This window comes from Cricetulus griseus, chromosome 3 (genome assembly GCF_003668045.3).
Source record: "Cricetulus griseus strain 17A/GY chromosome 3, alternate assembly CriGri-PICRH-1.0, whole genome shotgun sequence".
Classification (NCBI taxonomy): domain Eukaryota; kingdom Metazoa; phylum Chordata; class Mammalia; order Rodentia; family Cricetidae; genus Cricetulus; species Cricetulus griseus.
Window position 1 is genome coordinate 176,939,326 of NC_048596.1, and position 27,816 is coordinate 176,967,141.

Sequence of the window (27,816 nt, forward strand, 5' to 3'; positions counted from 1 at the left end):
TATTAGAATATCCACTCACAAAGACAAACATGAAAATTCCACATCAATACAAATTAAGTGATAGAGAGAAGTAGCAAGAGTCCTCCATGGTCCAATCTAAAATTAAGACTTACAACTGAGTATCTGAAAATGCTATGCCCTGTGTAAACTCAAAGCAGAGAAACAGTGACTCTCAAACACAGAATCATTCATCAGGTGGGTGAGTTGAGGAAATATATCTTCCTGTTTCCTTCTGTGAACATGGTTTTGTGCCTGAGCTTATAGGGATCAACAAAGCATTGTTGCATACAACATAGTAGTAAGTTTATTCTACAGAATGTCTCATGTTTCATACATAAGTTGAAACGCAGGTGATACTATTTTATCCATTAGTTTTCTGATTTGATTCATTTAGCACATAAGCCTTTGCACCTCTTTCAATTGTAGCTTTCATTTCTTACTTCCTTTAATGTGTCATTTTCTGGGCACATTCTGAGAGGCCATAGTGACAATGATGTATTTCATCCTTAGAGGAAATTGCATATCTCAGCACAGGGAAATAAAGGATTTATGAATCATTTTTCCTGGTGGTCTATTATAATGATATCAGTAACTGTCAATATTCCATTAGCATCTGAACACCCAAATTAAGGCAATAATTACCTGTCACTCTCTCACTAACATTGCATGCAGCTAGAGTCTTTATCTGGTCCATTTCTATCTGGTCAATACAGAGAAAATATGAAATCAGAGAGAGAATAAGCAGCATATTTACTGCTTATTATTAAGATGTTAACACATTAAACACATGGCAAAAATGTTTAAATTAAAATTTTTTTTGGAAGACAGCTGCACCATCAGCACCACATAAGGAGAAAATCCGTAAGACCAAATTAGGCCCCCTGAAGTGGGTGTCAGTTGAGAGTCTTGGACAGTGTATGGGGCCACTGGCAGTGGAACCAGTATTAATTTCTAGTGCATGAACAGGCTTTTTGGAACCCATTCCCTGAGGAGGGATATTGTCTTAGCCTACTATGGGGAGGGTCTGGGTCCTGCCCAAAATGATGTGCCAGACGTTTATGATCCCCATGGGAGGAATCACCCTTTCTGAGGTGTGGATGAGGTGATGGGATGGTGAGATCATTGTGGGAGTGTGAGGGAGGGAGAAGGAACTGGGATTGGTATGCAAAATAATATTGATTTTAATTTAAATAAAAATTAATTTTAAAAGAACAGAAAAGCCTGACTATCTGTGTCACTCAGATATCTCCAAAGAAAATATGAATGATGACAACACTCACCAGTCAACTTATACATATACAAGGTACATATTTTAGTAGAATACTACTGAATTAGAAATCTCAGTGTAACCATATTTTCCACTAAACTGATAGTTCTTCCAGGTTTGATTTGCTGTATATTACAAATTATCAAAGACCCAAGAGAAATTCTGAAAAAAAAATCAGGTTAGGTTAAGGATTTCATAAAATGGGGGAAATGTTATATTGGGAGCCAATCAGTTATAGAGACAGACTGTGAGTGTGAGAGTCATGTGAATGTGAGGATTTGCACAAGTTCTGCACCACTGGTGGTCAATCTCTACATCTATAATTTGAGTCTAGTTTTCTAGTTTTCAGCAAATACACCTGACTCCATTCACTAATCTAGAATTCCATACTCTGAGAGAAACAGAAGGATTCTCCTTTAACAAGTTTTATTTTATGATAACATTCTAATATGTTCTGGTGCTAACAGTATGAAGTGTTTCTCTTTGTTATTCTTTGCATATATGATGACCTATATTATTTATGTGCTACTTTGGAAAATTAATAGCAGTCTAGAAAGCACACAAACACACATATACTCACTCAAATATATATATACACACACATATATATATATATATGTACATATATATTATATCTCATATGCACATATATGTGTGTGTGTGTGTGTGTGTGTGTGTGTTATTTGAGCTTGGGCATGACCCTAATTACATTAAAAAAAATGTCATTAGCTATGAATTCCTTCAAAATTAATTGAGATTATATTTTACTGGGGGAGACTTTCTGAAAATCTTGGCTACAAACTAAAACTAACAAAAAAACCCCAACAAAAAAGGTGATATATACACTGATCCTTTGACATGGGAACTATTCTGAGACTTGCTTAGAGCTGATAAATATTGTTGGCTACAAATTTATTATTACATTTCATCCTTTCATATGGCATGAATAGAGATTTATATGAAGAGTTTGGTTATACACTCCAAATAAACTTATAAAGTTAACAGATGCCTATTACTGCTCAAACATAAAACAAACATCATCTTTAACTGACTTGTGCACTGCACATTCAACACTTGTGTTAATGCAAATATATATGTTTAATATGAAAGTTTGTGTGTTTTCTAAGCAAGGGTACCAGACACCAATAAAAATGGGTGGCCCAGGTAATCCAAACTCTCAGAATGTCCCTGTTTCATCTTCCTCAGCGTTCTGCATCCAAAACTGTTCAAGGCTACTGGCTGAGATGGTTCAGCCTCATAGACTATTCTAGCCAGGATTACAGATAAGCTCTGTACTTTTCCATTGCACAAAGATTGGACAACTAATTTTATGGCTAGTTTTCCCAGAACTTGAAAATTATCTCAATTTTCTCAAGTTTTGTAAGGATAATGTTACCCAAAGACAACAGGAAGCAATTTAGAAAAAATGACACTGACATTCTCAAGAGGTAGAGCAGGAGGATTTTGGTTGATTTCTGGGTTGTGGATGCTTGTCATAATTTAGAGGGGTTGATTAAAAATTGTTACTGTTCAAGGTCAGGGAGAAAGGTAAACAAAGATTAGATTCAGGGATCACTTTCTGAAGGGAAATAGGGGGATATAGTAGAGAAATGATGGGATAAAGGGGTGGATTTTTGAGTCTAATTTGAGTAACCACTAGTCTCAAATATTTTACATTGGTATGGAGTTTTGTATACAGATACAAATTTATTATTATTTTTATTATGCTCTGTATATGTTTTGATACTTGCTTAAGGCATTGTACCTATGTATCTCATTTGAAAATGTAATGTAAAGTTTTAGTCCTTGAAAACTATTAGGAAAATAAAGAAATACTAGTTAATAGTCATATATAACAATCAAACTTACAGTCATGTTAGGTATGTCCTCGAGGTCATACAGAGCTTTATTTTAGAAAGGTGGTCTTCAAACACTTCAAAGACCTACAGGGTATGACATTTAGTGTTTTTTAAGAACATAAAGCTTTTCATGACTGTAAGGATAAAGTCATGTCTGCTCCCAGCAACATCAATTTTCTTCAAAAAAGTGTGATGGACACATTGAAGACTCAGACTGGAAGAAAGCTTGAGTCACCAGACAGATGCAGAGGAAAGAGGACATGTAGGAGGAGAGATAAAAACCATGAGCTGTGTGGCAGCATGTTGATTAATAGAAATGGGTTAATTTAACTTATAAGAGCTAGTTACAAACAAACCTAATCTAAGTATGAGCTTTCATAATTAATAAGAAGTCATTGTGCTTGTTTGGGAGCTGATAGCTAGGACAGAGAAAAACTGACTACACATAGGATTTTTTTTAAAACTTATACAGGATTACAACACATTTAGATAATATCTACCCCACACTACAATTCCACCTCCTCCCAAGTCCCTTAACATCCTCCTATTAAATTCATGTTCCTCCATTTCTATAATCATTATTTTTATCATATCTACACATAAACACATACTTAAATATGTATTAAAGTGACTGAGTTCCATTTTGCCACCTGTAACACAAGGGTATAGTGTTTATCACTGGGTCATAACAATCTATCAGAGACCTCACCCTGAAGGAAACAGGCTCTGACTCAGCAGACAATGATACCTCCACCTGCAGGGATGATCCCTTATACATTCTGGAATGATGACTGGTATATTCTGTTGTATAGCTTTTGAATGTTCATGAGGGCAACATAATTTTTTGTCCCGAAAAACCTGTCTCATCGCTATTTTCTTGGTACTCTATACAATCTTTTGGAACTTTATTGGCCCAGTTTGTTTGTTTGTATTTAGTATCAGAGCAACTTTTGTGTAAAGTTTCATTATGCTGAATAGTTTTATGTTAACTTCACACAAGCTAAAATCATTTGAGAGGAGGGAACCTCAATCAAGAAAACACCTTCTTAAGTTTGGGTTGTAGGCAAACAGGGTGGGCATTTTCTTATTTAGGGTGTTGGATGTGATAGGGCCCAGGTCATTTTGCGGGGTACCACCCTGGGCAGGTGGTCTTGGATTCAATCAAAAAGTAGGATAACCAAGCCATAGAAAGAAATCCAGTAAGCAGCACCCTTCCATAGTCTTTATATCAGCTCCTACCTCAAGGTTCCTGCCCTGTTTGAGTTTCTGTCTTAATTTCCTTTATTTGTCAACGAAATAAACCTTTTCCTCCCAAACTTGCTTTTGGCCATGGTGTTTCATCACAGCAATAGAAACCCAAACTAAGGCATTAGTGCTTCATTTATTTATAGAAGAATTCTCAATAGCTCTATTTAAATATTTGGTACTACAAATCTCAGCACTGGAATTTCATGGTTAGCCTAATTATTTACATATAATACATAAATATTTATATAATGTACAAATCCACTTATTTATCCTCACTTCCATACATACATAGATTTTGAAAATATTATACAATGACACTAAAAGGTGAAAGCAGCAACATGAAACAAAACTCCCTTGAGGTTGGGGATGAATAATATGAGAAATTTATCACAGTAGCTAATAATGTATGCAAATGCTAGATAAAGAAATGGTGTCTCTCCTTACAGACCTCATGATCTTATATGGGAAGAAGGTGATTTTAAAATGAAGTAAAGCAGTAGGCTTTGGAAAGTACCAACACGATAATACAGAAAATAAGATTAGAAGAATATGAACTATTCTAGGATTCCTCTAGAATTATAAGAACAGCTGAATTATGACCACCTACACATACAGAGAAAGAGAGAGAGAGACAGAGAAACAGAGAGACAGAGAGACAGAGATTCTTTTCATATATACTATGCTAAAATATAACTTGCCCAGGGTAAGTAAATTTGCAAAGAGTATACTGTAGAATCCAAATTATATTGACTCCAAAACTATCACTTTTCTTTTAAAATGGTCCCTTGAGCCGGGCATTGGTGGAATATGCCTTTAATCCCAGCATTTGAGAAGCAGAGGAGGCGGATCTCTGTGATTTCAAGGCCAGCCTGGTCTCCAGAGTGAGGGCCAGGATAGGCTCCAAAACTACACAGAGAATCCCCCCCCCAAAAAAAACAAAATGGTCCCTTGAGGACTGAGAAGCCATATTTCTGATGTCAGAGTTTTAGTATCAGTTTCATTAATACACATTTTAGGGACATTTCTGCACCCAAAATAAAGCACTACAATTAAGTCTTCAACATAAGCAATAGTGTCTGCCCCATATTGTCATGCTTCAGTCTTGAAGGATTAATGCTGTTGAGCAATCTTTGTACACTGTAAATGTGTATTGTTCTTATTGTTAAGAAAAAATTGATTGGCTGGTAGCTGGGCAGGAAGAGATTGGATGAGGCACCCTGACACAGGGAAAATGCTGGGAAGAAGAAGAGCAGAGGCAGAGTAGTTGTCAGACAGAAACAGAGGGAGGAGATGACTGTGTCATGTTAATAAAGGTGCTACCACATTGCCAAGCAGAAATAAGGAATATGGGTAAACTTAAAATGTAAGAGCTGGTTAGTAATAAGCCAGAGATATTGGCCGAACATTTATAATTAATATTAAGCCTCTGTTGGTGATTTGGGAACTGGCTTCCAGGAAGGGAAAACTCTGCCTACAAATTATTCATTTTCTATACATAATATTCTAATTTTTCTAGCACCATATACTGTGACTAAGAAAGAATGGCATTCCATGTTCTTTATGTACCTTCTTCTCTCTCTTTATTCGACCTCCAAATTTGCTCAACTTTCTTATAGCTGACTTCAACATTAAAATTTATCTGGTACATTGAGCATAACAAATTGATAATTTGGATGTATGAGGCTTTATTTGGATTCTATACTGTGCCTTCTTATAAAAGTTGAGGAAAACAGTATGTTTAACATGTTTTATCTAATTCCAGAATAACAAATAAGCATTTTCTGTAGTCAGCAGTCCAGCTTGTATTCACTGTAATTATTACGAAGGATAATTTCACTCTTCAATTATTTTCTTTCCATTTTGTTTTACTCTTTTATATCTTGTGAGACTTAAATTCAATAAGTGTTAATCTACCAACATAGATAAACTCTTCCCTTTGGGCTTCTCTAAGAAAACCACTCCAGATTATAAAATAATAACTATAATATCTGTAAAAGGAACATAGTAATAAAATGATGTTTTCATTAGAGGATATAATAAATATTACTGAAAGGGAAATAATGAGAAAACTGAATAAAGGAAAGAGCTCTTTGATGTCTGAATGAATGGAGAGCTCTTGTCAGTGTGAAGTAGTGAAAAAGTTACTGCTCCTGAATCAAAACTCATTTTTCATTTATATATGCACCCTATCAGGCCACCCTATCCATGTCCCTGCACCAAGGGTGAGCCATTGGTGATGTGAACTCCCTTGTGTAAATGTACTAAATACCTTTTTGAATGCCACCACTTACTCTTGCTTTGTGTTTGTGCAGCCTCACCCCGTGGTTCTGTTCATTTGTTTTCAGACATGTGGGTCTGCTGCATGTGAACTACATTACTATACTTGACTAAAACGAGTAATCAGCATTTTGAGAAGCCCATTTTTTTTGCTCCTAAAATGAGTTTATTATGGGTTTATTTTTCATTGCCTATCAAACAGATGTTGCCTGCTCTCAGAGGGATTTTGTGTACTTCCCAGTCACTCTGGCTGGGTGGATTGCCAGATGCTCCAGCTCTCTGCAGAGCTGCACATGAATGCCAGAGAGGTAAGTGGATCTGCCTCAGCGATAGGAAGGGAAATCAAAGTGTGCTGAGAACGATGGGACATGGGATAGCTGTGGCTTCAAAATGGAAAACTGCAAACAAGTACAGAACAGATGCAGACAAGTTCCTACTGCTGTGGAAGCAGCTTGCTGCTGAGAAAAGAGCATCAGACTTGGAATGAAACCGAACTGCTGAAATCCCAAACCTGCTGCTTACAGCCTCTGTCAATGGAAACCTTTGCTTCAACTCTTAACTCCAGATTTTTACGCTTGTAGAATAATGTTGCTATATAGACTAAATATGCCCTGAAATGCAGGAGATGTTCAGTATATATTGGCTAATCACTTTTTTCTTAACTGTTGTTAAGATGGATGAATAGATCAAGAGTATTTTTAATCACCTTTTAGTCACAAATATATTTCACCCAAATTTATTTTCTAGTTATTTATGTATGTATGTATTTGTCTTCCTTTATCTAGGTGCCCATGTATCTAAATTATTACCTTGCTACTTAAAATGGCTAAAATTTATGGATGCATAATGAGTAAGAAATTTAGCTATCTACCCCCAAACATATATGTGAAATCACATATATATGTGAATATACACTTATATAATATTTATTATATATTTACATATATACATACACATATATTTATTCACAGTCACTGTTTTCATACTCATACAAACTGTGGTGGTTTGAACAAAAATGACCCCAACAGGCTCATATGGAGTGGCATCATTAAGAGGTGTGGTTTTGTTGGAGAATGTATATCACTAAGTGGGTAGACATTGACGTTGCAAATGCTCAAGACAAGTCTTGTGTGACTTTTACTTTTTGCTGCCTGTGGATGAGGATGTAGAAGTCTCAATGCTGTAACCAGCAACCTGTCTGATTGTTTTCCTTTATAAGAGTGGCCATAGTCATGGTATCCACAGGAAAAAAAACTGTATCTAAGACACATACATATCTTATTACACTTATCTGGATATTAGAAAAAGTAATTACAAGAACTGGTTTACTGATTCTTAAGTGTATTTTTTCCATTTTATTTTATACAGCTATGGTTTTTAACAGTTCTAAATGTCTTTTAATTGGTAAATGTCTTAAACATTTCCCAAAGTGAAACACTAATAAATAAAAGAACCAGAGACAGATATTGGGGTTCAAGATGAAGATCAGAAAAGCAAATCCCCTGGCTACTATCTCTCACTTCTAACTCAGGCTGAAAGGGCTGATCTACACATGAGCTCTTTGCCAAGTTTCAAACTCCTGCCTCTCCTCAGTGTGGCTGGTGAATGAATGCCTCCTAATGAATCTGTTTGTGTCTTAAATACTTCTCATGGGTCCTAGAATTAAAGGTGTGAGCTCTGGTACTCTATTATACTGATTTAGTCTTGTGTAAACCTGGGTGGTCTTGAACACAGAGAGATCCATCCTTCTTTGTCTCCTAAGTCCTGGGATTAAAGATGTGTGCCTGGCTTCTACAGCTTGTGGTGTGGGTGACTTTGCTTTCTGAATCTTCAGGCAAGCTTTAATAAGTAATAAATAGTGTATCACTATAGTAGCTGTGTTGGAATACTGGTCTCCAGCCAGGTTATTAACCATTAAGTGTGTAGACATATGAAATGTAGTTGGATTATTAGTTGTGTTCCCTCAAAAAGGACACTAAATTCTCTTCTCCAATGTCCCTCTTTGCATCCTGTCTGCCATAGGCAAGTAAGTTTCCTCACTTGCATATACCCTGCTATGATAGACAGGCTAACTGCAGTGTCAAAGATGACAAGGACAAGCAGCCACAGAATGGGAATGAAACATTTGGAAGTTGAGCAGAGATAAAACTTTTAGCCTAGTCGATTATGTTTGGATTTTGTTATAGTGACAGAAAACTCACATATTCATCAAGACCTGAAATTTTTCTGGATATAGTAATTATTAGGATGACTGAAGCTTTTAAATACTTCCCTTAGATTATTTTATAAGATTTTGGTTTCATGGACTCATTGGTATATGGTCTTACTTTCTTTCTGGATTGCCTATTGTGCAGTACATTATTTGACAGTGAGTTCTAAAATTTACACTCTTAAACATAGTACAATAAACTTTTTTGGTGACACATGCATCTGATAAGCTGATAAAGAATGATCCATTCTGACCAAGAGTCACAACATGAGTGTATCTCAAAAACAGGGATACTACACATGTTCAAGCAAAACAATGTTTCTCTGTGTGTGTATGTGTGTGTCTTTCTCTCTCCCATCCAAACACAACACATACACACACACACACACACATACACACGCACACACACACACACACACACACACACACACACACACACACACACACACACACGACAACACTGTATTAGTGGGTTCATCTTTAAACTCTAAATTTGTTCTTATGGCACATAGTGTCTGTGGCCATCTCTGTAATTCTTTTTGGCCCCAATTGTAGAGCTGTGAATGGGGAATATAGATTATGCATCATAAGATTTTTGATGCTAATTGAGCTAGTGAATATAAATATAAATGCCACACTTCCCATGCAGTTGATCCTCTTCTTATTTATATATAATCTGTACTGACTATTCTGAATTCACCCAGCATTCATGGACATGAACATGAATAAATTATTTTGCAAATATAGCAAGAATATTTTCTTCATATGATAATTACATAGTTCTCAGTTGTAACTATTCCTCCTTCTCTCTCTCTCTCTCCCTGCTTTCTACCTTTGTTATTGACTTTCCTGTGTGTACATTTGGAGATATCTGTGTTACAGCTTTAGTTCACAAATTTAATACTATGCTGACTGCATTACAATGTTCACTTCATGTTGAAAATAGACTAATAATAATCAAATAATTGTGTATGCTGATATTCTTTATTTGGCTTAGATTACATATGCATGTTTATTGTAAAATTAGGAGAACTATATACACAAATCAATGAAGAAAACTAAAAGTCAATGATCTAGCTATCAACTTACATTGATAGGATATTCTGAAACCAAGTGTGTTGACTTAACTGACCAACTACAAAATGTTACTTGGTCAAACATGATCTCTCACACTAAAATTCATGATTTTCTTATGTAAAATGCTTCAAAGGACAGAAAGGCTTTAGAGTTTTTTCTCCTTATCAAAGTATACTACTTTTTATTTATTTTGAATATTATTATGCTCAAAGCTCAAAATAAATAAAAAGTAGTCAGAATTTTATTGCCATTTTAGATATTTTGAAATTACTTTGTGGACTTGATTATGTACAATTCTGTTTTCACTATTTTTCTGATTTTAATTCAGAGTCACTATAGAATCCATACTATGACACAGGTAACATAAAGAAGACCTTAAAACTCACACTTTAGATTTCATTGAAATGGTTTTCCTTACAATATTTGCTTGAGGTACAAATATAGATACATACATACATACATACATACATACATACATACATACATGGTCCTCCCATGCATTTTGATACAATTAATAATCTCATATGTTTTAAGTTTTATTATGGGAGATATTAGAGTGTGTCTGCATGCCACCCTCAATCATATTTCCTCTTCTCAGAGTTGCTAATGACTACAACTTCTTCATACATACTATGAGGTTGTAAAAACTACTGTTCCTTGAGAAATTTAAGTGTGCCAGATATACAGGTCTCATGCTATTTCATGAATTTTTTCCTCATTTATTAGCAATATTTTCTTACCAGCCAGGTTTTCTGACTTAGAGACAGGCAAAGGCTCCCTGCCTCCTAAGGTCCTGGGCTCATTAGAACCTTAGGCATTATCAGGACTGTCACTCTGGCAATAAATGTCAACATCCCTAACAGTATGGACCTCAGAAGCATCTCCTGAGAGCAGAATTAAGATGCTATACACAACAAAACAATGAGGATCTCCATCTTTCTTTAGGTTAACATGACTTTTTGTGCATATCATTGAGTCTTAAGACATACCAAAGAAAAAATAGAATGAAAAATTGTTCAGGTTCTACTCTAATGTGGGACCTACACTAAAATGCAAAAGGATTCCATGTGCCTTAGCTCCTACAGCTTTGGTCAATTTATTGTAATGGAATTAAATAGTACTCCATATAATTCCAAATTATGTCATTATTTTTATAGTCAGCTCTATGCTTAACCGGCATAAATCATTCTGAAGATTTATATATCTGAGATTACACCCAGAAATGCCCTCTGAGTTAGGATTTGTTATTGTAAATTTTCCTCTAAATATAAGACACAAAAGCAATAGAAGTATGATGTAATTTGAAGATATAATTTGAACACAGTCATTATCTTCTGAGTTTGAACTTGGTAAATCCTGAGAATAATAAGCTATGCATTTCTTACAGTAACTACTATATGACATTTGTTTAAATAACCTCATTATTATATTAAATGTGGACTCATCTTTCTAATTGTTCATCTTTAGTTTCTTTATTTTTAATTTGTGCAAGAGGAATAAAGACTAAATCAGATCATGTAGGTAAAATACTGAGTATATTTGAAACATATAGAAATGTTTGGTAAATAACTGGCATTAATATTGCTGATGGGTTTATCATAAATATCATGGTCTGATAGCTTGAAGGTGGTAAATTACTGAGTAATAGAGCTGACTTGATTAGGAGAGATTTCACTACCATTAAACTGCATTCACGATCTTTATCAGAGAAGCAGAATGTTCTCAGACAACACAATGGAGGCTAAGGTTTAAGAATCTTTTCTACCACTCCATGGTAGAGGTTGCTGGACACTGTGGGTGTTTCACAGTTTGTCGTCTTTGGATTTCTAGCATGTGAGGACCCAGGAGGCCACATGGAAGCCTAAGCCACTATCCCTGGGTCGCCAATATGGCCAGCCAGGCCCCTCAAATAAGGGCTGCTCAGAGACATGCTCCTGCAGCGCAGCCTGTGTGCAGCGGTAGCTGCACCATCTGCAGTTGGCTCACCTGCCGCTGCACCCAGGCAACCAGGCCTGATGGCCCAGATGGCAACCACTCCAGCTGATGTGACTGTAGGCTCTGCCATGGGTCACATTCTGGGTCATGCCATCACTGGGGGCTTCAGTGGAGATGGTAATGCTGAGCCTGCAAAGCCTGACATTACTTACCAGGAGCCCCAGGGAACCCAGCAGCTAGACCAGAAGTCTTGTGGGCCATGCTCTCTTGAAATCAAACAGTTTCTGGGGTGTGCCCAGAACCAGAGTAATATCAAGCTCTGTGAGGGCTTCAGTGAGGTGTTGTGGCAGTGCAGAATTGCAAATGGTTTAATCTCATCAAGAAGTTCAAACTGAAGAAACTGAAATGACTCTGCATATGTGAGAGTGCATGTGTCGACCCTGAATAAGAAAACCTTATTTCTAATAGCTCTATTGTTTCAGAATAGCCAAAAATGAGTCCTGACTATATAAATATTCATTCAAGCTTGTAGTGTTGGGGACTGGGCAAGTGATGGCTTCCTGGAACCAACTGTATTGTTTTTTGTGATTTAATAAAAATCAAATTGCTTGGTTCTGAAAAAAAAACTGAAGAATCCTTTCTAACATGGTGGATAAAATTGAAATAAGTTGAAGAATATAAACAGACAAAATCTTTGCAGACTTTTATATGTTGGCTTTGAATGGAAATACTACAACAAAAGAAAGTCATGTCTACAGAGCATCAGTCAATGCTTTGAGACCAACATTTTCTTAACAATCAGGTACATATGCAAATGATTGCCCAGAGTACTGTAAAGATGATGTGGTATATGGCTAAAATGGAGAATCTTGTCTCCTCTAGGTATACAAAAATATAAAATGTTCCTAAATAGTAAAAATCACACCATCTGAGACAATACAGATTTTGATCATTACCATCTCCTCACTGCCACATTAAGCAAAAGCAGCAACATCTGTTCTCCATGTAGGTAGCAAGCAATTCTCAGGTTGGGCAATTGACTCCCCACAAGCTGAGCAATTCAGTTGCCTGGTATCTCCTTAGAAGCATCTTTGTTCAAATCTGTTTGATGTGTCGAAATAACTTTCCTTATATTACATTCGCAACAGGTGAGATTTCCTGTATCTTAATCTGGGTTAATACATGTATAGTGTTGTCTTTAAATCAGATCACTGTTTCATTAGTTAAAAGAGAACACTCTTCATTGAATGTTTCTGTTCAACTGAATTTGACCTACTGTATATAATAGCATCATTGAGTGTTTTATGTCACAATGTATAATCTTACTACATGTGTCTGCAAATGAGTACAGTGCCTACAGCTTTGTACCTTTAGACATGCAATGTTTCTGGGTTAAAAAAATTTCTTTATAGACATGAAGGGCTAATTAGCCTGCTCAGGTAGTGCATGTGATTTGACACTGCTCTTGTCAACTTACTCTGTTTTCAAACCAGCTGCAGTTACAGAAATCATTTTAAGAGCTACTGTATCCTTTTGTCAGTACATTATCAGATTTTTGTTCAAAAGGAATTCAAATGAAGTCATCTTCATAAAAAAGCCATATATTAGGACTTGTACCCCTCTCAGAATAGGTGAGTTCTCTCCTGTATTTTATATTTTATTTTTCCTATATTTCTTGGAATCCCCATTAACTCTAGCTTCAAGTCTTAGAAGGACAGATGTATTCTAAATCTATTATTGATGCAATTGGACCTGTTTGTATAGGAGGAAGTTCTTTCTAAAAGAAAGTAGTTTGTATTTTAAATAGTTAATCTTGAAATTTGTAGGACTTGACAGTAACAGATACTGTAAGTTCACTATGTAGAGGTTTGCTGTTCTCTCCTATTTCAGTCTCCCTCCTACAAGATATATAATTCCTAAATCAAATTTGGTGAAATAGTACCATAAGCTATCCAGGAAATGAAGTTGATTACAGAGTAAATACTAAACACAAAAGGCTCATTTTGGAAAAGTTTATTTTCCAAACATCTTACCATATCTCCCTTCCCCATTTTCTATAAATTGGGTACTTAGACTATTTGGCAATGCTCATCATCTACATTGCTATTAACATCTCAACTGCTGTCCAGTGATCTTTGATGTTGCATCATTTTAGCCAGCTTAAATGCTGACTTTTTTCTTTTTCTTTTTCTTTTTTTCAAATTTTAATTGTAACTTCACTTGTCTTTTTGGCTGTGAGCCTGTTACCAAGAGCTACATGGTTCTGTTTTGTCCTTATCTCATGATTACCATGCCTAAGTGGCAAATGGATAGTTCCCTTGCCCCATGTTTTAGGTAGCATACCCATATCTATTATGAGCTTCAAAAGACTTATGATGTAGTTGTTATGTCTTTTATTTCTTTGTGTTAACACAAAGTAGCTTCCAATGTTCAGGGAGCCTTAGCAATTGGTCACAAATGACCTTGTTATCTACTTTTTTAGAAAGAAGCCTACTATTTATGCAGATATGCAATTTTTCATTTTTATATAAAGCCTTACCTTTATCTCACCTTCATTCCATACAATAGACTAGTTGTAGTTGGCTATTACTGAATAAATATCCTGTTTATTTCTTATTAAAATTGTCTCACCAATCTTAAACATTGTAAGCATGGAAATTTTCCTAATGTGCACCATATCTAAAGATATAAAAGGGTTAATGGCCAGCATTCCCCATTGTTATAGTACCAAAACTTTCTCTACCACTTAGGCAACTTGTTTATAAAAGGCAAAGGCATATAAGAAAATTAGACTGTGGCTGGAGAAGCTTCTTCCTTAGTTACAAATGTAAATGTTGCCAGGTGTTCCTCTCCCTTGTTCTAATAAATAAATAATTAGAAAACATGATTAATATGAGGCTTTGCTGCCTGGTGTGAAGATGGTTCTTGGATAGTAATGTGGGGAATTGATTTAGAGGACAGAATCTGTGCTTGATGGCATATTTCAAAGCAATGCTTGCAAAAAAGAGCAGAATATATTGGTATAGAGGTTGCATGTTCCATTTAGGACCAGAACAAAATTATGGAATTGGTAAAAGTGACAAATTTCCCCTCAGCTGTTGGATGTGTCATCTGACACAAGCATCATCAAAATACTTTGACTTGGCTTTATCACAAGTCTGACCAGATTGTGTACTCAAACCTGTCAATTCTAGGATAAGTGGACTTCGAAAAGTGAACTAGTCTTTCTTATCTTTAATTTCACCAGTTTTCTAACAACGATAGTAACACCTGTTTCAAATCTAAATATTGAATTCATTTATCAACATGCAAATGACTGGAACAAAAAGAGCTTTCCAAATGATAGTAATTTAGTCTTATTTTCTTTATCTGGAAAATGGAAATCATGTTGGAAAGGAATACATATTATAGTCCCTTACTGGAAAGAAAAGCAATGCTCATTAGCATATTACAATTTCTGAAAAATCTCTACAGTAATGAAATCTGTATAATGTTAACACTGTAATCCACATATTTATTCAACCACAAAAATTATGCAATCACTTTTCTAAATGCATTTTGAGAAATACAGTCCAATCATAATGAAACTTACTAGAGACATTAAGATGAATAATGAAGACATTATCACCATACATAACAACACTAATAGTGTCAAGAACATAGGAAGAACACTTTCCTTTCTGGAAATGTAAAAAATCTGGGAAACAAATCAGGACTACCAGCAACATAACAAAACTTCAGCATGGTATTTGTGAACTTACATTATGTTTCATAACACATTACATTCTGAATTTTCTATTTATAACCTATACCTTGTGTTTGACTGTTTCTTCTTTGTGGATGATGAGATACATTGAAACTGCATTCTGAGGAGATACTTACCCATCAAATAGTGAGAGTATTTGTTGAAACAGCTAAGTACTTTTCCCCACCAATGTTGATGTTGGTGTTTCCTGTGATTTGAATGTGATGTGTGCCCAACAGTCTCATGTGCTTTATCACACATGTTATTAACAAAAACCAAAAAAACATCATCCATGAAGCTACAGGAATTAGCACTTGTACTGCTGGATTTCATTTTCTATCTACTCTCATATTTCCTTGATACGACTGCATTTTTTCTTATGTAATAGAAATGTTCACTGCTTATTGGATATGTGTATATATACATACTAATTTTGAAGCATTAATCTCATTAATCTTTTTCAATATAAAAATCAGGAACCAGATATTGGGTTAAGAGCCTGAAATATCAGAGAAACAGGGAGCAGTTTACCTACTACCTTATTCTTTCCTCCCTCTAAAAGACTTAGATCATCTCTCAGCCCTGTCATATTACTTCCTGGCTTCTGTCTGCAGTCCTCCAAACCTCTATGATTAAAGTTGGTCAGGTAGTAGCTTGATCTGCCCTCTGACTACAAACAAGCTTTCTTTGTGTGAGAACATAATCAAAATATCACATGACACGCACACGTGTGTGTGTGTGTGTGTGTGTGTGTGTGTGTGTGTGTGTGTGTAGGTGTATCCGTAAAATGTATGTTTTAAGATTTTTCAAAAAGTCTAGTATTTAAGAGAGTGATTTGAATCTTGGAAGACAAAACAGTGTAAAATTGTGAGAGATCTTGAAATGCAATTGAATTATGCATCGCCCATTGACCATGACACTGGACACCAAAGTTTGAATGTTAAGGTTTGAATGTGAAATACCCGCAAAGGCTCATTATTAGAGTAGTTGGTTGGTCCTTAGTTTATCTTCATATTTTCAGAGCTGGTAGTGAGTTCTAGGTCTAGATGAAGGAAGTTTTGTATTCAAGAGAGGCAAAAAATGAAAATGCAGTGACAGTTTACCTTCTGCTTCCTGACTGCAGACAGGATTTGATCAAACAGCTTCATTGTTCAGGATCAGCGTTGCAAGACTTCTTTGGTAGGAAAGATGTACACTAGAAAACTGAGGGCCCACATAATCCTCTCTTCTCTTAAGTAGCTTCTTGAGAAATATTTGTTCAAAGAGACAAATACTATTCTTCTCTCATACATCCCATCCTGACAACAGTTTCACATCCTTCCACTTCTCTCTCCCTACCCCATATCCCCTCCTCCCAGATCCACAGCTCCTCCATTTCCCTTCAGAATAGATCATGCAGGGTTTCCAGGAACATCAAGAGAACATGGCTAACAAATTACAATAAGATGACAGACACACAAACCTTTAGATCAAGGATGGTCAAGGTGATCCCATAATATGAAAATGGTTCAAAAAGCAGACAAAAGAGTCAGAGAAACTCAACCTCACTGTAAGCATACCCAGCTACACGACAATCCTATAAGCATACCCAGCTGCACAAAAATAAAGTATATTCAGAGAATGTAGCATAGGCCAGTGTAGACCCCATGCTGCTTTAGTTTCTTTGGGTCTCTATGAACCCGGCTTAGTTGAATCTGTGGGCTGTGTTCTCCTGATGTTATGGACTCTTCTGGCTTATAAACCTTCCTGCCCATGTTTGGAGGGGTTCACATACTTCCCCATCATGGTTGGCTGTTGGTCTCTGTATCTGCTCATATCAGTTGCTAGATGAAGCCGCTCTGATCACAATTAAGATAGGCACTGATCTATGAATATAGCAGAATATTATTTGGAGTCATTTCATTGACTTTATTTATTTATTTATTTATTTATTTATTTATTTTAGCCAGAAATGTTTGGTTATATCCTAGGTCTTTGGGCTATCTTGTCTCTGGATCAAACCTTTGTCCTGCCTGCAAAATGTGCTGGGAAAAAGGTAGCACAAAACTTGGAGTGCCAACCAATGACTTACCCAACTTGAGGACTACAATGAGAGGGAACCTATACCTGACTCTGTGTGGAAGCAAAACAGACATTTTAAAATGAAAGTAATTAATCCAGATTTTCTTCCAAGTCAAATTTGAATCTATATCTCTAATTCTGGAACTTTTCTTACCCAAGAGCGTTTCACTGACCAAATATTGTTTATATGTGGAATATGAGCAAACACTTCCAAAATGTTTCTTCTTCTCTCCTGCTTTTATAAGCAAGTCTGTCAACATGTACACAAGCCTAATCTGACTTGTAGTAGAATAAGAAAGCACATGGAAAAACAGTGTAGCTGTGTCTATCACTAAGCTTTCCCCGATAAAGAACAAAATAAATGATCAAATCTTGTACCAGCAGAGACTCACCCAACTATGCATCTGAGTCATAGGAATAAATAATAATCTTATTAAATCACTTCCATTATTTTAAAACATAAACGGCATTTGTTTTTTAAAATACATAAATTTACTGTGAACAATACGATGAGCATGGGTGTACTTAATAACCTGTGATACCATGAGTAAAGTCATGGTCAAAGTATAAACACTTTTCAATGTTTGTTTGTATCTCCCCATCCCCATGCCTTTCTGATGTGAACACACATACACGAGATACAATGCTTATGAAATTTGAAAAATGAAATTCCATTCCACTGTGAAAGCATTATATATTTTATTATTTATTTGATTTTTGATATTATATTACAATGACATTATTTCTCACAACTCTTTTCTCACTTCAAACTGTTACATATAACTTCTAGTCTCTCTTTCAAATTCATGGCACCTTTTTAAAAATCATTTTTACAAATACACACACACATATATATATATATATATATATATATATATATATATTCTTAAATATGGCCTGCTCAGTCTGTATATACATACAGGTTCTTAAATATGGCCTGCTCAGTCTGTAAAATGTTATATCTATGCATGTTTTCATTAATGATCATTTGATATTGGGTGACCAATGGGTGTGCTTTTCACTGGGAAATACTGTTTCTCTCACTCTCAGCATTCCTTAATGGGCTGCAGTTCTTAGTGTAGGGTTAAAGTGTTGTAGTCTTCCCCATATCTATTTGGCAAATCTATTTGTTGTTGCCCATGTCCAGCACATGTGTATGTAGTTATGTTGGGAAGACCTTATAATTCTAGCTTCTGACATTACTAGGCATCACATTCTCATATTAAATAACCTGATTCTCTGAATCTTGAAATCATTCAGCATACTCTTCCTCATGATTCCCAGAGCCTTAGGTGAGGGAGTTATTTTGTGTATGTATTAGGACCTGGCTCCACACCACTGCATCACGATTAGTAGTGGTTTTCTGTAATGGTCTCCATCTGTTGCAAAGAGAAGTTTCCTTGATGAAGGTTGATCACTACACATATCTATGGGTACAAGGATAAATATTTAGAATATAGTTAGGATTTAAGGATTTTTATGGTTTATTAATGTAGTGGTTATAGGTTATTCTCTAAGATCCTGACTTCATCTCCCCTGGGTAGGTTCACTAGGATTCCAGTACAAGGCATGATTTCCCTCTTGTTGAATGGGTTACTGCTAAGGCACTTATACCATTCCTAAATCCTTAGGCTTATCTTTCTGTGCTGGTTGTATCTTTGGTACATAGACCTCAAATCTGGTTAAGAATGTGGATTGCTTCTCAGCTGTGGATGCTTGCAAGATACTTTCTGGTCACATAGAATAAATAATTATATATTAATACAAACTGTAGAACTATGTATGGAAACTAAACTTACCATCTACTGACAATATTGCCACTTTCCCTGATGTTTCCTGCATCCTCAAGAACCCAGGGCAAACTAGAACTCACTGACACATGCTATGCTTGGATTAAAAATTTTTTCCCTGGTGTAGGGTCTTCTTATACATTTAGAACTTGGTCCATTTCTAAAGATATGACTTTAAATACTTCTTTTATTCTGTATTCTTACTTTATATTTTATTTATTTAAATTGTGTTGGAAGCTTTTTGACTTGTTGTAGTTCTATTTGTCTGCTTTTATTTGTAGTTTTCATATAGTATCAAAAATCATTGACAACAGATTTTTTGCACACTAAGACATTTCTGAAAATTAAACCAAAGAAGATAGTTCCATTTGCAATAACTTAAAAAATAAAATGCTAAATAACTAAATTTACCAAGGAAATGAAAGTTTTGTACACACTGACAATTGTATTTTTGTCTGTTTGTTTGTTTTTGGTTTTTGAGACAGGGTTTCTCTGTATTGTTTTTGGAGCCTTTCCTGGAACTCACTCTGTAGACCAGGCTGACCTTGAAATCACAGATATCCACCTGACTTTGCCTACCAAGTGCTGTGATTAAAGGTGTGTGCCACCAACTCCAGGCCACACCAACAATTGTAATACACTGAAGAAAGCTGTCACAGTACAGCCAAAGAGAAATAAATGAAAGAGAACCTTGCCCTTATAAATGTAATCATTAGACTTACCAAGTGTTCTATATCAATCAAAGCAAGTCAAGATTTAGGGCTAATTCTTTTAAAATATAAATAAGATTGTTTTCACCTAAGCAAAACACAATATATTAACATTGATATGTAATCAAAAATACAGTATAAGTGATGTCAAGGACCTAGACCCAGAAAGACAAAATATCTTATTTTTTCATATGTGGAGCCTACTTTATTGGATTTAAATGTATTAGTTTAAATCGGAGTATTTGTAGAATTCAAGAAAGATCCTATGGGGAATAATTTCAAGTCAGAAAGGTTAGTGGAAAAGAAGTGTTATGAGGTAGAAAATGCAAAGAGGACAAGTTGGATTAAGTTGAGTACAGGATAGAAATATAGGATAGAAAATGGTATACAGTGAGGAATAACTAGTGTACAAGCTTCCTAATACATTTGCATAGTCATTTATAAAACAAGTTTCAATGTAATTCTTTTAAATCAGGAACACTGCTTCTAACATACAGCATAAGATAAAAAATATCCCAGTCCCAGTTGTGAGCTACCTCCCTTTCAATTGTTGGTCAGTGCTGTCCCACAGATCTCTAAAACAACACAGTGGCCATTTTTCTCTGGACAAAGGACAAAACTTGGTGGTTAGATCCTACTGCTGAAGATTCTTACATCATTGGTCATGGAAGTTAGTGCTTGCTCAGAAGCTTTAGCTCTGTAAAAGGTTCCAGAAGTTGCTCTTATGATCCTGGGTTAGAAGAGTACTCAAAAGTCTTGATTATCTATGAACCTAGTGATATGCAGAATTGACTAGCCTGGCAAGATAGACGCATTTGTTAAATCTTGGCAAAACTATTTTGGGAATAACCATTATCTTCCTCATTGTATTCAAAGCCTCCTCCATAAGACAAAACTCATGTCTGGCACAGTTAAGTGGGTGCATGTCTTAAGTTCTGGAGGTAATAGTAATAGTAATAGTAATAAATTGACTAATGTGTATGTATAGTCATACTGCTACTTTAGTGCATCCACAGACATTTATTAGATGGGTTTCTGGTGCAGTAAATGGTGAGTAACACAGATCCTCACAACTCATGGTAGTGCAGAGAACAAAAGACTGCCAAGTGCTCATCTCTTTATGTGATATGATATTACAGCTTCTTGTCACAGGCTCAGAGATCATTTGCAAAACTGGGATAGAAAGATTGGATGTGCCAGAAATAGCAGAGGAGTGCTGAGAAACTGATTTTTGGACACAGCAGGACTATTGTCAGGACTATTGTACACATGAATTCACAATGACTATGACTGCATGTACAGACTACCCACACTTGCCAAATTACAGCACGGATGGGAAAGGGATTTTGTTCTCAAAAACCCACCCCTATCTGAAAAGACATTGGCAATGATGGCTGCCTGGGAGAGAGAATCAGTTTTCTTGTTATGAGTACCCTTACAGGTTTCACTTATTCCAGTGAAAGGGCCTACAACCATGCACACACTGACAAAACCAAATTGATTCAGTGAGTTCAAGAGTTCATGAAATTGAAAGGAGAAAATAATGGTGGGAATATAGGAGGAATTGGAGAAGATGGAGTGGGGAGGAGATTTTATCAGATCATATGCATTAAATATTATATTTTAAAATAACTACAATGTGTGAGTCTAAATATTTATACAGCTTCCGTAATTTAAATCACATTCTAGATAGTTAGACTGCATATTACTGTCATACAAAAAGTTTACTGGAACACAGAGTTAAGAAATACATTCAAAGCCTACAAATAAAGTTAAGAATATTGAAAAGAGTAGCCCTTTCAGAATATGTGCCTTGTTTAGTCTTTCTATTGTTGTGAAGAGAGACCATGACCACAGCAATTCTTATATGCAAAACATTTAATTGGTGTGGCAGCTTACAGTTTCAGAGGTTCAGTCCTTTAATATCATGGCAGGGAGAATGGCAGCATGCAGGCAGACATGGTACTGGATACATCTTTATCAGAAGGCAACAGGAAGTAGACTGTCACTGAGTGGTATCTTGAGCATAGGAAACCTCAAAGGCAGACCCTACAGTGACACACCTCCACCAACAAGACCACATATCCTCCAAAAAAAGCAATACCTCCTAATAATGCCACTACATATGAGTTTATGTGGGACATTTAGATTTGACCTACCACCATATGCTTGAAAAAAAAGTAAAAACATAATAAGACTTCTTTTCAGGTGATTTAATGCTACAATCAATTGATACAAAAAATGTGAATTTTGGTCCATTAATCTATAACAACAAACATTTTTTGATGAAATAGGTCGATAATTTATTTTTAGTCATTACATATAAAATATGCAACAATTATATTATCATTTATTACTTTTTTCCAAAAGGATTATTTCAGAAAAGTATTTATTTGTTATATAATCATGAGATTTAATTTTGTATTTAATTATTTAATTAATTTTGTTAATGGCATTCTGATAGTAAAAATACTATCCTTATAACAGATATTAGAATAATTTGGTCTTTATATATTCTCTGTTTGCTCATTTTCATTATTGTTCTTAATAGAAAGATTTAAAGAGCAATACATGGGACTAAAGATTCAGTATAGTAATTAAGAACTCTTGCCATTCTTCTAGGGAACTCAAGTTCACCACCCCCATTCATATATAGAAAAATAAAGATATATCTTAAAAATGAAAGGAATGTAAAGAAATTGTGTGTAACTATGTTCTATTTTACTGTGCTTCTTTTACCTCTGTAATCTTGGTTCTCAGTGGGTCTGTTACATACTGTTAAATCAATTATATTAATTTATTTGGCTGCCTTTTATTTTGACATCAGGAATCTAGTATCCTTCTGAATGTCAAAAACTTCTAATTATTTTATTCAGATATTTTTTAGTATCTGTGATAGACAACTTCAAATAATCAAAATCCACTTCAAACATTATTGATTATACAGGTCTGTATGTAAGGAATGTCTCATGATGACAATTAAGGTCGTCATCAATCTGATTACAGAGGAAGGGTAGTTAATGTATCCTCTCCACTATTGCTTAGATTTTTAGCTGGGGTCATCTTTTTGGCTTCCTGGGAATTTCCCTAGTGCCAGGTTTCTCACTATGCCTTCCTCTATCAAAGTATCTCTTTCCTGGTTCTCCCTCTCTCTCCTTCCTGCAGCAGGACCTTACTGATCCCTCATGTTGGCCTCCCCATCCATTCCCTTCCTCCCCCTACCCTCTACACTCCCAATTTACTCAGGAGACCTTTTCTGTTTCAACTTCCTAGGAGGTCAATGTATATCTGTCTTAGGGTCCTCCTTGTTTTCTGACTTCTCTGGAGTTGTGGAATGTAGGCTGGTTATCCTTTGCTTTATGTCAAATACCCACTTAAGAGTGAATATGCACTGTGATTGTCCTTCTGTGCCTGGGTTTTCTCACGCAGGAACCAGAATACCAGTTCGATCCATTTGCCTGAAAATTACAAGATGTGTAACACTCCATTGTGTAAGTGTACCACATTTTTTATACATCCATTCTTTGCTTGAGGGGCACAGTAACTGATGGAAGAAGATGCAGAAATCCACAGCTGGGCACTGGGCCTAAATCCTGGAGTCCAGTCATAGAGAGGGAGGAGCAATAATAGGGGAAAAGAGGTCAAGACCATTATGGGGAAACTCACAAAAATAGCTGACCCAAGAAAGTGCTAGCTTACTCCCTCCAAACTGACAGCTGGGGAACATGTATAAAACCAAACTAGGCACTCTGAACATGGGTGAATATTGGATGACTTGGGCAGTTTGTGGGGCCACTACCAGGGGAACCAGTATTCAATCATCTTTAGTGCATGAATAGGCTTTTGGGGGCCCATTCCCTATGGAGAAATACCTTGGTCAGCCTAGATAAAGGGGGAGGGCCTTGGTCCTGCCTCCACAGATGTGAGAGACTTTGTTGATTCCCCCAAAGAAGGTCTCACCATCTCTGAGGAGTGAGTAGGGGTGATGTGGGGAGAAGGTGGGGAGGAGGATAAAAGGAGGGAGAGGGAACTGGGATTGGTATGTAAAATAAGATTATTTTAAAAATAAAAAGTAATAAAAAGAAAAATCAAAAAATGGAAGAAAAATGAAAAGGGATAGTCAAAGACAGGTAAGGAAGTTGAAGTATTTCAAACCAATATCTACACCAAGTAGAGAACACAAATCAGATACAGCATCTAAAAGTGCAAAGACCCTGATCTGAGTTCATATTACCTGACACATCATGTTTCCTTTAAAAATAATTAAGTCATAACAAGTAGGTACAAAGGCGAAGTAAAAACTTCGGGAGACAAACATCAAATCTATATTTAGAAACAACACAGATGTTGGTTGGACTAATATGATGGTTGGAAATACATTAATTGTGTTAATGAAATCAGGAAACAAGGTGCCAGATGTGTTTATGAGTTTAGGTGTAAACACTAGGAATCAAAGGGAAGTTTTAGGTGCAAAAGTGTATAGAAAATGTAGAATGATACTCATGAGCTAGACACAGTTGAGACAAGAATCAGTAAGTTTTAAGAAATGCCTATAGTGATTTCCCAAGTTTGCTTGCAAAAAGAAAAAAAAAGGACAGAAGTAAATAACAATAAAGGAATATCTTGGTACTATAGAAGTATTTCAGTTAACATATGTGTAATTGAAATATTCACATTCAAATTGTCAAAGTCAAAAAACCCCAAACGATTTCAAAGTGAAATCTAGGAATATACAGAAAGCTGCAAAGAGGACCACTTATCCATAGAGTAACATAGATAAGAGCTCATTTCATTAAAAATTGAGTTACCTGGCAAAGAACAAAATATTTCAGTTACTGAAAGAAAAGTAACAGACATCCATCAATTCTATATACAGTGATCATTTTCTTGTAACAACTTGTAGATAGATTTATTAATTTGCTTTACATAAGCTCTGTTGTCAAGTTAAATAAATATGTAAAATTCATAAAATTGCCTTTATCTATTGGCACTCTTTCTTAAAAAAATTTTGGTGCAGTTCTACCTACAAGATCACTATCACATTCATTGTAATGTATATGTCTGTAAGAAATGAACAAAAGATAATTTTGATTGTACTTATGTCACAAGGGCAGAGAATAATATGCATATAGGGGATTTATTCAATAAATGAGTGAATGAATCACAATTATTATTACACCAGTGCTTTATTACTGGCAGTTTCATTTTTATTCATCATGTGGAGTTTTAATGATTAAAATCTACATACTTCAATTTGATCATGAATAAAAGCCCTAGGGAACAGTTCACTTAAGTAATAACAAATATAAAATTAGAGATAAATCAGACTCAAGTAAATGAGGCAATTTGTCTTAAATTATCTAATGAACATATGCAGAGGAAAAAATGGGAACTCAGATTTTCTGTCTTGTCACTACAGACACACAGAAGAAGGAGATTCAGGATGGTTAAGTCAGAAGTTTTAGTGACATAAAAAAGAATCAAGAAGAATATAAGTAATTTGGGGAGAAACACCATGAGCTAGGAGAAGAGACTGGCAAATGGCACAGTGGTTTTCTTTGTAGAAACAATGTACTGTGGAAAAAACAGGAACAGAACAAAGTAATTTAGATTTACAAAAACTGTCATGTGTCTTGATATACACCTATTCTGGTTTGCTTTCAGCCATCCATGTTGCAGTCCATCACAGAAGGAATCATGTGAGTACTTCAAGTAAGAACTTGAAGCTGAAATAATGATGATGTTTGCTGTCTTTCTTAAAAAAGCCTTGACCCAAAACACCAAGCAATGCCATTAAAAAGTGGAGTGCAGAAATAAATAGAAAATTCTCAACAGAGGAATCTGAAATGGCTGAAAGGCACTTAAGAAAGTGCTCAACATCCTTAGCCATCAGGGAAATGCAAATCAAAACAACTATGAGATACCATCTTACTCCTGTCAGAATGGCTAGAATCAATAACACCAATGACAGTCCATGCTGAAGAGGATGTGGAGAAAAAGGAACAATCCTCCATTGCTGGTGGGAGTACAAACTTCTTCAACCACTTTGGAAATCAGTATGGTGGTTCTCAGGAAAATGAGAATCAGTATACCTCAAGATTCAGCATTTCCTCTCTTGGGCGTATACCCAAAGAATACACATTCATACAATAAGGACATATGTTCAACTACATTCATGGCAGCATTATTTATAATAGCCAAAATATGGAAGTATATTGATAGAGCAAATGATTAACAGTCTACAATCCATACTGCCAGAGGAGCTAGGAAACAAGAAGGACCCCAAGAGAACATTGCATAGTCCCTCGAAGAAGGGGAGGGGACAAGAAGCCCTGAGCAAAGTGGGAACATGGGGCAGGGAGAGGAGAGAGGTAGGAAGCTAAGAAGGGGAGGGGGGAGGAAAGCAAGAGGACTGAGATTGGGGAGGAATAGAGGAGGGCAAGAAAGGAGATGCCTTTATAGATGGAGACAATACAGGTATGGATAGAGGTCTGGCACAGGGGAAATGTTAGGGGATCCACATGGATAACCCCAACTAAGAATCCAAGCAGTGGTGGAGAACATGTCATTGATGCCCTTCCCCTATAATGAGATTGATGTATACCTTGGTTACCCTTCCTAGATCCTTCATCCAGTAGCTGTTTGTAGCAGAAACAGGCACCCACAGCTAAGCACTGAACCATACTCCTGGAATCCAGCTGTGGAGATAGGGAAGGGATGAGCAATGGAGCCAAGATGGTGCTAGGGAAACCCACAGGAACAGTTGACCTGACCTACTGAGAGCATGGAGACAGTAGTCATAAAGCTGGGGAACCAGAATTGGACTGAACCAAGCCCTCTGAATGTGGGTGCAAGCTAGGAGGACAAGACAGTCTATGGGAACTCTCACAGTGGAGCCAGTCTTTATCTCTAGAGCACAAATGGCGTTAGGATCCCACTCCATATGGAGGGATACTATTGCAGCCCAGATACAGCAAGGAGGGACTAGGCCCTCCCCCAAATGATAAGAGCAAGGAATTTTCCCCAACAATATGCTAGACCTTCCTACATCAGTTAGTTAGAAAGCACACCCCGCCACACACACAGAGATGTGTCGACAGCCCAATTTGACTTAAGCAGTTCCTGAAATGAAGCTTCTAGCTTGTGTCAAGTTGAGTATTAACACTAAGTAGGACACCTGTCACTCCAGCTCTCTGTAGCTGGAGAAAGAAGCAACATGAGTCCAACATCATGTCAGATACATAGTAAGACCATGTTTCAAAAAAAATAAATAAAACCATAAATGTGCCAAAATTTAACACATTATACATTTTAAAGTACAGCAATGTAATAAAATGAACTCTATCAATATTCACCTCACCATCAGTAAACTCAAGACATTTTGCAACACTGCCATTAAAATCTGTTTCAGAAATACTTTAATAGTATCCAAAGGAAACTCCAAGCCTATTTGGCAGTCATGGCCAATGACCCTAATGCCAAAACTTGAGCCAACCATCAGTCTCCTTGGATGTGTCTGTTATTGATATTTCAAATAAATAAATCTTATAAACTTTTATGTCTAACTTATTTCATCTAGACTAATGCTTCTGAGATGTCTACCAGTTTGACATGTATGAATCTTTAATTCTGTTTATT

General features: G+C 36.0%; 1 pseudogene; it reads left to right on the plus strand.

The window, feature by feature from the left end:
- The first annotated feature begins 11,825 nt into the window (after window positions 1–11,825).
- Window positions 11,826–12,267, plus strand: LOC100761277 (annotated as a pseudogene).
- The last annotated feature ends 15,549 nt before the right edge of the window (window positions 12,268–27,816 follow it).